This window comes from Salvelinus alpinus, chromosome 18 (genome assembly GCF_045679555.1).
Source record: "Salvelinus alpinus chromosome 18, SLU_Salpinus.1, whole genome shotgun sequence".
Classification (NCBI taxonomy): domain Eukaryota; kingdom Metazoa; phylum Chordata; class Actinopteri; order Salmoniformes; family Salmonidae; genus Salvelinus; species Salvelinus alpinus.
The window spans coordinates 24242575-24255366 of NC_092103.1; positions in this window are offsets into that span (position 1 = coordinate 24242575).

The window sequence follows — 12792 nt, forward strand, 5'->3', positions numbered from 1 at the left end:
TGCATCTGATTGGAGAGTAAATCGCAGCATCTTGTGATTGCACGCTCACTACACCGGCCAAACCCGGACGACGCTGGGCCAATTGTGCACTGCCCTATGGGACTCCCAATCACGGCCAGTTGTGATACAGCCTGGATTCAAACCAGGGTGTTTGTAGTGATGCCTCTTGCACTGAGATGCAAATCAAATCAAAGTTTATTTGTCACGTGCGCCGAAATGCTTACTTACAGGCTTTAACCAATAGTGCAAAAAAGGTATTAGGTGAACAATAGGTAAGTAAAGAAATAAAACAACAGTAAAAAGACAGGCCATATACAGTAGAGAGGCTATAAAAGTAGCGAGGCTACATACAGACAGCGGTTCGTCAGGCTGATTGAGGTGGTATGTACGTACATGTAGATATGGTTAAAGTGACTATGCATATATGATGAACAGAGAGTAGCAGTAGCGTAAAAGAGGGGTTGGTGGGTGGCGGGACACAATGCAGATAGCCCGGTTAGCCAATGTGCGGGAGCACTGGTTGGTCGGCCCAATTGAGGTAGTATGTACATGAATGTATAGTTAAAGTGACTATGCATATATGATAAACAGAGAGTAGCAGCAGCGTAAAAAGAGGGGTTGGAGGGGCACACAATGCAAATAGTCCGGGTAGCCATTTGATTACCTGTTCAGGAGTCTTATGCCTTGGGGGTAAAAACTGTTGAGAAGCCTTTTTGTCCTAGACTTGGCACTCCGGTATCGCTTGCCATGCGGTAGTAGAGAGAACAGTCTATGACTGGGGTGGCTGGGGTCTTTGACAAATTTTAGGGCCTTCCTTTGACATCGCCTGGTGTAGAGGTCCTGGATGGCAGGCAGCTTAGCCCCAGTGATGTACTGGGCCGTAGAGGCCGAGCAATTGCCGTACCAGACAGTGATGCCACCAGTCAGGATGCTCTCGACGTTGCAGCTGTAGAACCTTTTGAGTATCTCAGGACCCATGCCAAATCTTTTTAGTTTCCTGAGGGGGAATAGGCTTTGTTGTGCCCTCTTCACGACTGTCTTGGTGTGTTTGGACCATTCTAGTTTGTTGTTGATGTGGACACCAAAGAACTTGAAGCTCTCAACCTGCTCCACTACAGCCCCTTCGATGAGAATGGGGGCGTGCTCGGTCCTCCTTTTCCTGTAGTCCACAATCATCTCCTTAGTCTTGGTTACGTTGAGGGATAGGTTGTTATTCTGGCACCACACAGCCAGGTCTCTGACCTCCTCTCTATAGGCTGTCTCGTTGTTGTCGGTGATTAGGCCTTCCACTGTTGCGTCGTCAGCAAACGTAATGATGGTGTTGGAGTCGTGCCTGGCCATGCAGTTGTGGGTGAACAGGGAGTACAGGAGGGGACTGAGCACGCACCCCTGTGGAGCTCCAGTGTTGAGGATCAGCATGGCAGATGTGTTGCTACCTACCCTCACCACCTGGGGGCAGCCCGTCAGGAGGTCCAGGATCCAGTTGCAGAGGGAGGTGTTTAGTCCCAGGATCCTTAGCTTAGTGATGAGCTTTGAAGGCACTATGGTGTTGAACGCTGAGCTGTAGTCAATGAACAGCATTCTCACATAAGTGTTCCTTTTGTCCAGGTGGGAAAAAGGGCAGTGTGGAGTGCAATAGAGATTGCATCATCTGTGGATCTGTTTGAGCGGTATGAAAATTGGAGTGGGTCTAGGGTTTCTGGGATAATGGTGTTGATGTGAGCCATTACCAACCTTTCAAAGCACTTCATGGCTACGGACGTGAGTGCTACGGAACTGTAGTCATTTAGGCAGGTTGCCTTTGTGTTCTTGGGCACAGGGACTATGGTGGTCTGCTTGAAACAAGTTGGTATTACAGACTCAATCAGGGACATGTTGAAAATGTCAGTGAAGACACCTGCCAGTTGGTCGGCACATGCCGGAGCACATGTCCTGGTAATCCGTCTGGCCCCACAGCCTTGTGTATGTTGACCTGTTTAAAGGTCTTACTCACGTCGGCTACGGAAAGTTTGATCACACAGTCGTCCGGAACAGCTGATGCTCTCATGCATGCCTCAGTGTTGCTTGCCTCGAAGCGAGCATAGAAGTGATTTAGCTCGTCTGGTAGGCTCGTGTCACTAGACAGCTCTCGCCTGTGCTTCCCTTTGTAGTCTGTAACAGTTTTCAAGCCATGCCACATAAGACGAGAGTCGGAGCCGGTGTAGTATGATTCAATCTTAGCCCTGCATTGACGCTTTGCCTGCTTGATGGTTCGTTGCAGGGCATAGCAGGATTTCTTGTAAGCTTCCGGGTTAGAGTCCCGCACCTTGAAAGCGGCAGCTCTACCCTTTAGCTCAGTGCGAATGTTGCCTGTAATCCATGGCTTCTGGTTGGGGTATGTACATACAGTCACTGTGGGGACGACGTCCTCGATGCACTTATTGATAAAGCCAGTGACTGATGTGGTGTACTCCTCAATGCCATCGGAAGAATCCCGGAACAGGGGCCTCCCGGGTGGCGCAGTGGTCTAGGGCACTGCATCGCAGTGCTAGCTGCGCCACCAGAGTCTCTGGGTTCGCGCCCAGGCTCTGTCGCAACCGGCCGCGACCGGGAGGTCCGTGGGGCGACGCACAATTGGGCTAGCGTCATCCGGGTTAGGGAGGGTTTGGCCGGTAGGGATATCCTTGTCTCATCGCGCTCCAGCGACTCCAGCGACGGGCCGGGCGCAGTGCGCGCTAACCAAGGGGGCCAGGTGCACGGTGTTTCCTCCGACACATTGGTGCGGCTGACTTCCGGGTTGGAGGCGCGCTGTGTTAAGAAGCAGTGCGGCTTGGTTGGGTTGTGCTTCGGAGGACGCATGGCTTTCGACCTTCGTCTCTCCCGAGCCCGTACGGGAGTTGTAGCGATGAGACAAGATAGTAATTACTAGCGATTGGATACCACGAAAAGGGGATAAAATAAAATAAAAAAAATATTTAAAAAAGAATCCCGGAACATGTTCCGGTCTGTTAGTTTAGCATCTGCTTCATCTGACCACTTTTTTATAGACCGAGTCACTGGTGCTTCCTGCTTAAACACACTCTGTATGTCCAAAACGTGTATTAAAGTAGCAGGGGCCTGCGTACATCGGTCACGGCTGCGTACAGCCGATGAAATAGTTTAAATTGAATTACAGCATGTCTTAGACATATAAATGAGAAATGTATTCTCTGAAGCTTACTCTGCCAAGTTTCGTCTGTAAGTTGTTCACCTAAATCCTCTTCCCATTGGTTCTTAAGACAGTTCAGGGAATCCAGATTGTGCAAGTTTAATAATGTATAGATGTAACGATCGTTGTTGGAAGGATGGTCGGACCAAGAGGCAGCGAGGGGTAGGTTAATCATTTTTTATTTATGATAACCGGCACAAAACAAGAAAGAGTAACAAACGAAACGTACAGCTTTGTAGGTCTAAAAAGCAACAATACAAAATCAAGATCCCACACACTACAGGTGGAAAAAGGCTGCCTAAATATGATCCCCAATCAGAGACAACGATAGACAGCTGCCTCTGATTGGGAACCATACCAGGCCAACATAGAAATACACAAACTAGAGTACCCACCCTAGTCACACCCTGACCTAACCAAAATAGAGAATAAAAAGGCTCTCTAAGGTCAGGGCGTGACAATAGATCAAGCTTGTGCCCCCTTTGATATAAGGGTTAACATTTTTTTTTTAACTATCTAGAAGGGAGGTAGTTGGGCGTGATGGGAAGTGACTAGAGTATGAAGATACAAAACTACGCAATTGCAGGTATCTAAAGAAATGTAGATGGATTTAGGAATATTGAACTTTTGTACTAACTGTTCAAAAGATGCAAAATCCATATCAATGTACAAGTCGTTCAGTGAGGAGATCCCTTTTCCAGACCAGATATGAAACACCCGGTCTAATAATGATGGAGAGAATGTATGGTTCTTTAATAATCGGGCAGAAGTTGAAAATTCACTGAGACCAAACGATCACCTGAACTGTTTCCAGATGTTTAGAGAATGTTGAACAATAGGGTTTTTAGTGTATTTGGAAACAGGCAAATGCAAGTTTTGAGCAGAGTAAGGCAGCTAAGGAGGTGGGGCAACAGGATGAAATCTCCAAGGTCAACCATTTTGGGCCTGTAACATCAGGGATTTCTGTAATCCAATATAGAATGATTCTTATATTAGCTGCCCAGTAATAATATTGAAAGTTCAGAAGTGCTAGACCACCCTGGGGACGAGATCTCTGCAATACGCTCTTACGTATCCAAAGGTTTTTCTTGTTCCAGATAAAAGCAGATATCAGTTTTTCTATGGGGATAAAAAATATTTTGTCAGAAAGATAGGAATACATTGAAATTTTACATTTACATTTAAGTCATTTAGCAGACGCTCTTATCCAGAGCGACTTACAATAAGTATCAAGGGAGGGGAATTGGCTTTATAGATATCTTTGAAACTGTGTGTGACCCAAATTCTCAAATATTTCAATTTCTGTATAGTCACTCTGAAGGGCACATGACTAAAATCATTTTGCATGGCAGAAGGATTAATAGGCATCAATTCATTTTTTGTAGATTAATCTCATACTTTACCAAATGTCTAGTAGAACCTGGATCTCTGGAAGACCGGTTAAAGGGTCAGCCATATATAATAGCATGACATCTGCATAGAGTGAAACTTTATGCTCTAAGCCCTCTCTTCGAATACCTTTGATATTGGTGTTATTACATATTGCTATGGCTAAAGGCTTAACTGCAATGGCAAACAGCTGAGGGGATAGAGGACAACCCTGTCTTGTCCCACGTTGAAGTTGATAATAGGATGAAAGGTTATTATTTGTGCGCACTGCAGCTATAGGGAGGAGTAAAGGACTTTGATCCAAGACATAAAATTGGGACCGAGTCCAAATTGTTTGAGGGTATAAAATAGATAATCCCACTCCACCAGATCAAATGCCTTCTCAGCATCAAGTGATAACAACATCTCTGGAGTGTCAAATGAAGAGGGATTATAAAATATATTATAAAGACGTCTGATGTTGAAAAAATAATGACGACTTTTAATGAAATCAGTTTGATCTGTAGAGATAATGGAAAGAAGGACTAACTCAAAACGGCAGGCAATCATCTTAGAAAGTATCTTCACATCGCAATTCAGTAAAGCAATTGGCCTATATGAACCACACCCAATTGTTTTTTTCCCCTTTTTCAGAATAAGTGAAATGGATGCTTGTCTCATTGTTGAGGGTAAAGAATTTGAGGAGAATGATTCCTCAAATACGGAAAGCAAGAGATGAGAGAGATGAGTTGAGAATTTCTTTAAGAATTTGCTTGTAAATCCGTCTGGTCCAGGGGATTTACCACACTGCAAAGATTGAATTGCCAACACAATCTCTTCTACAGAGAACTGTTCTTCTAATTCAGCTCACAAACTCCGAAAACCAACATATACAAAATAAAGAAAGTGGGTACAAAACCCGTCGCACACCATAACATACAAAGCACCAATACATACAACGAACAATCACCGACAGGGACATGAGGGGAAACAGAGGGTTAAATACACAACATGTAATTGATGGGATTGGAACCAGGTGTGATGGAAGACAAGACAAAACCAATAGAAAATGAAAAATGGATCAGTGATAGCTAGAAGATCGGTGACGTCGACCGCCGAACACCGCTCGAACAAGGAGAGGGGCCGACTTCGGCGGAAGTCGTGACACTATCTCAGGTTCAACTCTAGGAATATCTAAGTTCTCAAAGAAGGTGTTGTGTAAGGTAACATTACCAGCGGATTCCGAAGTGTATAATTGTGAGTGAAAGTTATGAAAGCTTGAATTGACCTCTAAATGATCAATACATTTGTTACCCAGCTCATCAGTTATATAATTAGATTTTCAGCTTGTGAAGTTAAAGAAGATCAAACTCTGTCTGAAGTGTCAAATGTTGTTTTAGTAAATCTGCGGATGAATAGTGTGAATATACCATATCCAAATCCAAGATTTTATTTGTAAGTTCTCCTAGGCATTGAATATTGCACTTCCTTAATCTTGCGCTGTATGAAATAATTTGGCCCCTTACATAAGCCTTCATTGATTCCCATACTGTTGTAGGAGACATTCCATGGGTTTGATTAAGCTCGAGAAATAGCTCAATTTGAGGTGTTATAAAATCACCAAATGTTTCTTCTGATAGCAGTAGTGAGTTAAGCCCCCAAGGTAGATAATTAGGCTGTGTATTCGTGTAAGTAGTTTCCTAGTAAGAAGAGAATGATCCGAAATGACTATAGCTTGGTAATCACACTCTGTGATAAGTGGTAGACATCTATTGTCTAGGAAAAAGTAGTCTATACGTGAGAAGGTCTCATGAACTGGTGAGAAAAAAACAATACTCCCTAGCTGTGCGATTGCGGAAATGCCAAGCATCAGATATGCCATATGTCTTAAGAAATAGCTGAATCGTGGATAATGTTTTTGATGAAGATGATACCTTAGGAGAGCTACTATCCAGATCGGGCGACAGTACACAATTCATATTTGGTAATTGAGAAAATACATTCTTGTAAGAATGAACTGTTATCCCAATTTGGTGCATAAATGTTAGCCAAGATAACAGGTGTACATTCTTCCTACTACCTTTTGGGGCGGCAGGTAGCCTAATGCTTAGAGCATTGGGCCAGTAACCGAAAGGTTGCTTGATCGAATCCCCGAGCTGACAAGGTAAAAATCTGTCATTCTGCCCCTGAACAAGGCACTTAACCCACTGTTCCCCAGTAGGCTGTCATTGGAATGTAAATAAGAATGTGTTCTTAACTGACTTGCCTAGTTAAATGAAGGTTACATACCTTAAAAAATTTCTTCGGGATCGGTGTCCCTTCCACGGGACGGTTGAGCTAACGTAGGCTAATTCGATTAGCATGAGGTTGTAAGTAACAAGAAAATTTCCCAGGACATAGACATATTTGATATTGGCAGAAAGCTTAAATTCTTGTTAATCTAACTGCACTGTTCAATTTACAGTAGCTATTACAGTGAAAGAATACCATGCTATTGTTTGAGGAGAGTGCACAATTTTTAACATGAAAAGTTATTAATAAACAAATTAGGCACATTTGGGCAGTCTTGATACAAATCAAATCAAATCAAATGTATTTATATAGCCCTTCTTACATCAGCTGATATCTCAAAGTGCTGTACAGAAACCCAGCCTAAAACCCCAAACAGCAAGCAATGCAGGTGTAAAAGCACGGTGGCTAGGAAAAACTCCCTAGAAAGGCCAAAACCTAGGAAGAAACCTAGAGAGGAACCAGGCTATGAGGGGTGGCCAGTCCTCTTCTGGCTGTGCCGGGTGGAGATTATAACAGAACATGGCCAAGATGTTCAAATGTTCATAAATGACCAGCATGGTCAAATAATAATAATCACAGTAGTTGTCGAGGGTGCAGCAAGTCAGCACCTCAGGAGTAAATGTCAGTTGGCTTTTCATAGCCGATCATTAAGAGTATCTCTACCGCTCCTGCTGTCTCTAGAGAGTTGAAAACAGCAGGTCTGGGACAGGTAGCACGTCCCGTGAACAGGTCAGGGTTCCATAGCCGCAGGCAGAACAGTTGAAACTGGAGCAGCAGCAGGGCCAGATGGACTGGGGACAGCAAGGAGTCATCATGCCAGGTAGTCCTGAGGCACGGTCCTAGGGCTCAGGTCCTCCGAGAGAGAGAAAGAAAGAGAGAATTAGAGAGACCATACTTCAATTCACACAGGACACCGGATAAGACAGGAGAAGTACTCCAGATACAACAAACTGACCCTAGCTCCCCGACACATAAACTACTGCAGCATAAATACTGGAGGCTGAGACAGGAGGGGTCAGGAGACACTGTGGCCCCATCCGATGATACCCCCGGACAGGGCCAAACAGGAAGGATATAACCCCACCCACTTTGCCAAAGCACAGCCCCCAAACCACTAGAGGGATATCTTCAAACACCAACTTACAACATTTTGAACAGAAATACAATGGTTCATTGGATCAGTCTAAAACTTTGCACATACACTGATGCCATCTAGTGGCCAAAATCTAAATTGCACCTGGGCTGGAATAATACATTATGGCTTTTCTCTTGCATTTCAAAGATGGTACAAAAAAATACAAAAGAACGTTTTTTTTTCTTCTTTGTATTATCTTTTACCAGATCTAATGTGTTATATTTTACTACATTCCTTTCACATTTCCAAAAACTTCAAAGTGTTTCCTTTCAAATGGTACCAATAATATGCATATCCTTGCTTCAGGGCCTGAGCTACAGGCAGTTAGATTTGGGCATGTCATTTTAGGCAAAAATTGAAAAAAAGGCGCTAATCCTTAAGAGTTAAGAAGATTAGCCTCTACACCTGATACTGCGAACGGTATGTTTTTACTAATTAAAATGGCTGCTCCTCTGGTTTTAGAATGAAAATTGGAATGATATGATTGACTGATCCACCGTCCTTCTTCGGGATAGGGGGCAGTATTCAGAAGTTCGGATGACTGAGGTGCCCAAAGTAAACTGCCTGTTACTCAGGCCCAGAAGCTAGGATATGCATATAGTAGTATGCATATAGTAGTATGGTAGTATTGGATAGAAAACACTCTGAAGTTTCTAAAACTGTTAAAATAATGTCTGTGAGTATAACAGAACTGATATGGCAGGCAATTTTTTGTTGTTGTTGAGGTGTCCGCCCATTCAAATGCTTGTTTATGGGAAGATCAAAGGAATACCTCCCAGATTGCAGTTCCTAGGGCTTCCACTAGAAAAATGAGCTAGAATTTGTAGTTTTTGTAGGTGGCTCTCATTTTGACTGTAGTCTTGTGGCGTGCGTGGATGAGGGTGCGCACTTCGTTATTTATCTCCGGTAATGAATATACTGTTCTCCGTCTTAAATTTGATCATTTATTTACATATTAGGGTACCTGAGGATTGATTAGAAACGTTGTTTGATGTCTTTGGACGAAGTTTATTGGTCACTTTTGGGATTCCTTTGTATGCATTTTGAACGAGGGGAACAGGTGGAATACTGAATCAAGCGTGCCAAGTAAACAGACTTTTTGGGGATATAAAGAAGGACTTTATCGAACAAAACGACCATTTTTTATGTAGCTGGGACCCTTGGGATTGCAAACCAAGAAAGATCTTCAAAGGTAAGTGATTTATTTTATCGCTATTTCTGACTTTCGTGACGCCTCTGCTTGTTTGGAAAATGTTTTTAATGCTTTTGTACGCGGGGCGCTGTCCTCAGATAATCACATGGTATGCTTTCGCCATAAAGAAGTTAAGCTTTTAAACAATGTAAGACACTTTCATGAATGTTTAATATTACGATTTTTGTATTTTGAATTTCACGCTCTGCAATTTCACCGGATGTTGTCGAGATGGGGCGCTAGCGCCTAACCTATCCCAAAGAGGATGAGAGTGATCGAAAGTGCTGAGATGTGTCTCCTGAAGAAAGGCGATATCTACTTTAAGGTGATTTAAATGAGAAATAACACTTTTACGTTTCACTGGGTGATTTAAAGATTTAACATTCCAGCTAGCAAAAGTGACAGAGCAACCAGCTGTCCCTCTCATGATATTAGGTTTAGCCATGTAAAGCCAGGTGGGAAAAGAATAGATGCCAGATTACAATAACAACTGATCCATTAAACATTTTTCCAAAATAGCAAATAAAAATCCAGAAAGTTGAAGGAGAAGAATAAAAAACATGAACAAACATTACTCTGAAGTCTGGTATGAAAAAGAAAACCCACACGGGTCATCTAATGCAATAAGGTAACCGCTAATCCCCACGCAAAGATAACCACACATAATGTGCTTGTAGTGGGGAACACTAAACCTATCGAGTAGAGAGCCCCGCTGAAGTTGTGAAGTATTTGACAAGTTGCACAGAATAATTAAATAAGATATAGTTATTTACAACCCAAAACTAGGCTGTTTTAGAAGAAAGTATTAACATTTTTATAAATCAGATCTTACAGCAATACCACTAAGTTAGCAGCAATGCCTTTAAAGAAATTACGTAACGTAATAATAAAACTGTGCTTTATCTACCCTGGATATGGGTACCATCGATAAATAGAAATGAGCAGCTTCATGGTAATAAAATAAAACGTTAAAATAAAGGGAGAATTGACTCACCAGAACTAAGGCACTAACGTTACCTAATAATAACAATATCAATTGATACCACTGGCAACGCTACACAGTATCTACAAAAGAGACACTACTCAGTACTTTGTTGAAGCACTTTTGGCAGCGATTACAGCCTCAAGTCTTCTTGGGTATGACTCTACAAGCTTGGCACACCTGTATTTGGGAAGTTTCTCCCATTCTTTTTTGCAGATCCTCTCAAGCTTTGTCAGGTTAGATGGGGAGCGTTGCTGAACAGCTATTTTCAGGTCTCTCCAGAGATGTTTGATCGGGTTCAAGTCCAGGCTCTGGCTGGGCCACTCAAGGACATTCCGAGACTTGTCCCGAAGCCACTCATGCGTTGTCTTGGCTATGTTCTTAGGGTCGTTGTCCTGTTGGAAGGTGAACCTTCGCCCCCAGTCTGAGGTCCTGAGCACTTTGGAGCAGGTTTTCATCAAGGATCTCACTGTGCCTTTCTCCGTTCATTTTTCCCTCGATCCTGACTAGTCTCCCAGTCCCTGCCACTGAAAAACATCCCCAGAGCATGATGCTGCCACCACCATGCTTCACCGTAGGAATGGTGTCAGGTTTCCTCTAGATGTGACGCTTGGCATTCAGGCCAAAGAGTTCAATCTTGGTTTCATCAGACCAGAGAATCTTGTTTCTCATAGTCTGAGAGTCCTTTAGGTGCGTTTTGGCAAACTCCAAGTGGCCACTCTACCATAAAGACATGATTGGTGGAGGGCTGCAGAGATGGTTGTCCTTCTGGAAGGTTCTCCCATCTCCACAGAGGAACTCTGGAGCTCTGTCAGAGTGACCATTGAGTTCTTGGTCAACTCCCTTACCAAGGCCCTTCTCCCCCGATTGCTCAGTTTGGCCAAGCAGTCAGCTCTAGGAAGAGTCTTGGTTGATCAAAACTTCTTCCATTTAAGAATGATGGAGGCCACTGTTTTCTTGGGGATCTTCAATGATGCAGCCATTTTTTGGTACCCTTCCCCAGATCTGTGCCTTGACACAATCCTTTCTCTGAGCTCTATTGACCATTCCTTCGATCTCATGGCTTGGTTTTTGCTCTGTCATGCACTGTCAACTGTGGGACCATACAGTATATAGACAGGTGTGTGCCTTTCCAAATCTTGTCCAATCAATTGAATTTACCACAGGTGGACTCTAATCAAGTTGTATAAACATCTGACGGATGATCAATGGAAACAGGATACACCTGAGCTCAATTTCGAGTCTCATAGCAAAGGGTCTGAATAATTATATAAATAAATGTTTTTTTAATTTTTATATATTAGCAAAAATGTCTAAAAACCTGTTTTCTCTTTGTCATTATGGGGTATTGTGTGTAGATTGATGAACATTTTTTGTATCAAGTTACGAGTACGGTTGTAATGTAACAAAATGTTGGAAAAGTCAAGGGGTCTGAATACTTACCGAATGCACTGTATAGCCTCTGTAACTTGCTGATTTTACAGCCAATTATACTCTGTCTATATCTACTGAACATATGAGGTTGTCAGATTGATAACCTGGACAAAAGCACCAGTCACACGTCACAACTCTATTGAATACGTCATCAAAGTCATTGTATGATTTCAGAGCCAGATCCCCCTACAAGTGTTGCCAACAAGCCAAAACAAAGGAACACACAGGATTTTTTCTCACTGCTCAAATAAGTGGGCACAACTTTAACCTACCCCTGGAGAGCTGAAACACACACACACACACACACAATCACACGCTCACCAACTGGTGGGATTGTGTTTACAGAGTAGTTGCTGACGCCAGTCACTGGTTCTAATTCAATGGAAATCAAATGAAGGTGCATTTGATTATCTTTTATTATGCCATTACGCTTTCCTCATTGAAATACTCTTCCCCTGTGGGAACGGCCTGCATTAAGCAGGTCATGTACTGTGTGTGTTTATTCAGTAATGATGCATTCCATTATGCAGTGAATGAAAATGGAAGGTGGCAATTTACTCTTAAAAATGTTTTGTGTTGTGTTATTATAATAAACATGAGATGAAGGAAATATGAAAATGAGCTCTACAACCTACAGTCAATGCCGTAACCATCTTGTAAAAATCCTAATCAAACACTGTGGAATATTTTTGCATCCTGAATGGCATAATCAATTGTAGACTAAACATGGTGAAAGAAGACATGTTTCAGGTGGAGGCTTTGGCGACATGATATCGTGTAAGAAAACAATGTCTCATTCAAGTGGGCAACCTTTACAGCGAGTAATACAGTAATAATTAACATACTACTGGCTTTAGCATACAACATGAGTCTAGTGGGTGCCTTGTTAGAATATACAAATTATTAGGGACATAATTAGCCTACCTGATAATCTCTATGGTTATTTGTTTGTAAGCATGCCTTTACAAGCCCCTCTGTCACGGTTGATTCTATGGCTTTATTGCTACTGCTGTAAATGGAGAAGAGGAGACATTTCCCTCTGATGCATGTCTCTAGATTATTGGCACTGACTGAATAAGTGATTAGAGGGACAGAGAGCTGTGTAGATCAGGGTCCCTGGCAGGTTTATTTGAAGCTTGAATTAGGTTTTGAGCTGAGAGACAGTATATAATGAGTTGGTAGTAATCCTTGTCTGTCTTTCT